The sequence below is a fragment of the Apostichopus japonicus genome, chromosome 20, assembly GCF_037975245.1.
Source record: "Apostichopus japonicus isolate 1M-3 chromosome 20, ASM3797524v1, whole genome shotgun sequence".
In the NCBI taxonomy this organism is placed as follows: domain Eukaryota; kingdom Metazoa; phylum Echinodermata; class Holothuroidea; order Aspidochirotida; family Stichopodidae; genus Apostichopus; species Apostichopus japonicus.
The window spans coordinates 6,949,015-6,952,878 of NC_092580.1; positions in this window are offsets into that span (position 1 = coordinate 6,949,015).

A 3,864-nucleotide genomic window follows, 5' to 3' on the forward strand; every position below is an offset into this window, starting at 1 on the left:
CTTTTTATAGAAGAAAGGCTTCTTAAAGCCGAAATGGTGCGATCGTGATTTGCACCTTCAAAGAACTTCAGTTTTCAAGTAATTTAAATACTTCAGTAGACCTACAACACTTTCTCAATTTTGTGGACAACGATCAAGCTTTGTGAGATCAAATTTTACACACTTTATTACTTACATAAGAAATATATTAATCGTATTTATGCTCGTACAATGCTTTGTTTAGTTTGGCTTTGTTTTACTAAAGTTATGGACTGTAGGCCCTGAAGGGGGGGGGGGGGGGGAGAGATAGGTCACAGGGCCCGGGCGTGGGGTAAGGGGGAGGGTGACCACCTAGGTCCCATGAAGAAATAATTGTATAATTAATGGTGCTTAAAAATGAAATTATGCGATCTTTGCAACTTACGCAGAAAATTTGTTTTCATGAATTTAAATATCGTCGCTGGAGCAACAAACATTTCCTTTACTTTGTTGAAAGTGATTAGACCAATAGAGATCAAATTTTACACATCTTATGAAGTTAATCAGATAACATAACATACAATGTACTGGGGGAAGCGGGGGGGGGGGGTGGGTGTTCTGCTAAAATAATTGCCAGATTCTTGTTACGTTGAGGGTTCATTTGCATGGAATCAGCAGGTAAGTACGTTGCCAATAAATTCCTAACCAGGCAAGCTGAGTTTTGTGACTGCTGGAGCTGAATTTTTGTCTGCATTGTTTCTTATTTTTATCCTTCCTTTTGTGTGTGTGTGTGTTGGGGGGGGGACGCCCATCCCACCCAACCCCACCCAACCATGTACGGGAAGGTATATCTTTCCCAAGCCGGCAGTGAGTTCGTGGTATTCAGCTTTGAATCTTTCGGTATTCTGCACTAAAGTTTAATAAATGCAATGCGTAATATTTTAACACACTTGTTCCGTGAGGTGAACAATGGTTTGTATTAGCCTCCGTAGAATTTACAATTGTCTCGAAAACTCGTCAAATGCATCATTTTCTGAGCAAATTTCAATATTGATTATATTAACAACACTTTCAGCCACTACATTGAAGCAAATAATTAAAGATAACTATTTTCATGAAGACGAACAAAAGCCGAGAAATTTAGCAACATAATGCATGGAAGGCCCAAAGTCAACATCAGTGTTAATTTATAACATTAGGTTCACTAACTGATCATTTGAGCAGCTTGGTCCGGTTTTCGTCGAGGCAACTGGATCTCTTCGGTAAATCGAATTTCGATTATTTTGACATTTGGTCCTTCAAATCTGACGCAAATGAACGTAAATAATCTTTTCGATATTCTAATGGAATTACCGACATCGGAATATTAGCCGTATCTTTCTTGAAACTCTGTAAATTATGTAATATTTAGCTGAAAATGTACAAATAAAAGTTTGTTTGGGTTACTCGGGGCCTCGGCGAAAGAAAATACGTATTTCCCGGGACGATTAATTTCGAGCCAAAAAATATCGACCGAAATTCGTTATTCTTAGATAGAGATCATATCGACATACACAGACATATAAGTTATGTTAGCCTATCATCTTTACTTTTTCTAAAAAGAACGATTTTCTTCACAATTGTGTATGCCATTCTTACTGAAATCAGCACTTGCCTACGGAAGCAAACGCGTGCCATCATTGCCATGAAATGTTATCGTTAGTACTAGCTAGCCTTTTCGCGTACAATACCACATATCACAAATATACGTAAACAAACCTACAGGTTTCAGAGAATGTTCGGTTGCTTCGTAGTTCATTTTAAGAAGATAATATATTTGACACTGACCTAAGGGGTATGGTGTCAACAAGGGGAGGGGAGGGGAGGGAGGGGATTAATTTGTTGACAATGATCAAGCTTTTAGAGATCAAATTTTACACATTTCATTATTTACATTACATATATAACGAGGGTATTTATGCTCGTACAATGCCTTTGTTTAGTTTATCAAATTTATCACATGACTAACATAAAACCTACAAAGGGTGGAGTGGGGGAGGGGTGTCCTGCTAAAATAATATTGCCAGATGCTTGTTACGTGAGGGTTAATATAAACAAAAACGCAGAAGGTAAGTACGTTGCTAATAAATTCCTAACCAGGCAGGCTGAGTTTTGTGACTTCTGCAGCTGATATTTTTTATATTATTTCTTATTTTCGTCTTTGCTTCTTTGTTGTGGGGCGTATGGGGTGGGGGGAAATCGTCGGATCCGCCCATCCACCCCACCCCATTTGTACGGGCAAGTAAATATTTCCCAAGTCGGCAGGCTATACGTGGTATATCACAAATACATGTATACAAACCCGCACAAATACAATGTAGCTTTTCTAGAATATTTGGTTGCTTCGTTGTTGATCATATATAATATAATTGGAACTTGAACTACTTTAACGTACGACGTCATTGTGATGTAACAATTACTGTACGTATTAGACTGTATTTTTAAACATACTCGGTATTCTATGTCACTTCTGTTTCCTAAAAAAACCTGATCCAATGACTTATTGAACAAAGATGAACAAAGAAATTCGGGAATAGGTGAACCAGTTACTATGATATCACCTCCACTAACACACTAACTGAAACGTAACAGAACGTTTCGTTGTCAGATGTAGAAGTATTAGAACGATATTACGGTTGATGAGGGAGGATGAAGTAACAATATGTCTTTTGATTGTAAAAAGAAGTCGAAAAACGCTTGGCACATATAAATATTGTGAATTTAATGTGCATTTAATGTTATGATTTTTTAGGCCTATGTAAATTTAATGTGAATGTATGAATTTAACTTTTTAATGTGCAAATTTAAGACCTAATATGTGAATCTAAGAACAAATAACGCATTTTGGCCTTTCATGGCTTCCTTAATAACATGCAATGTTTTAAGTGTACTTTTTAATCTTCCAAATATGAAATGATACTGCCTAATAATTTGTCGTTTTAACTACTTGCTCCATATCGATATCTTAAATATGCGTCGAGCGCCCTCTTTCCCACCCTATAATTATATCTGTAAAATGCGACGAGCACCCTCTTTACCACCCTATAATTATATCTGTAAAATGCGACGAGCGCCCTCTTTAAAAAATGAGAAACCATGTGAAAGGTTATAACTGGAAGAATTACAAAATTGGAATACTATGGGGCAAATAATCGGCTTAAAACGTTAACATGACTTGTTTATAAACATACACATTAGACTCTTGTTTTGATCAATTGACTTCATTATGATCAGTTAATACTGTCAACAAGCCTCCAACTGCATATTCAAAGGCAATTTACTCTATCGATTTTAAAATCAAATCCGTTGTTTCTCTCAGCATTGGGAGACAGCACCTTTCTTGAAATATCGTGTGTACAATCTGGGCGTCACACACACACCGATGCAACACATACATACACACACCATCATGACTGCAGTGGTGACAATTATCATCGAAACCAAAAAGGAAAATATCTCTAACCCTCTTCTCTCCCAACCCCCCCCCCCCACCTCCCTTCCCTCCTAAACTGAGATTGGCAATAAAGGAAAAAAGAAACTGAATAAATAACTCATGAAAAGAAAAACTTTCAAAGGCAGACATCTTCTTGTCTACCAATGCAACGAAACATGAGAATGCAGTATCCGAAGTTACCACGTTTAATACTACGCAAGGGAAGAGAGGAATTGGACGAGGATATTTATGTCAAATCCTTTGTGAGACCTTTTCCTTCCCATCAGCCAACCACCGGCTTTTTCCAAACCCTCTAACCTTCCCCATCTACAAGGTAGTGTTGCTTGTAACTAAAATAAAGACAGGAGAATTAAGAAATGATTACTCTTCCAACTGTTAAAGTGAAATTCACAAGTGCACAATGAACATGTTAG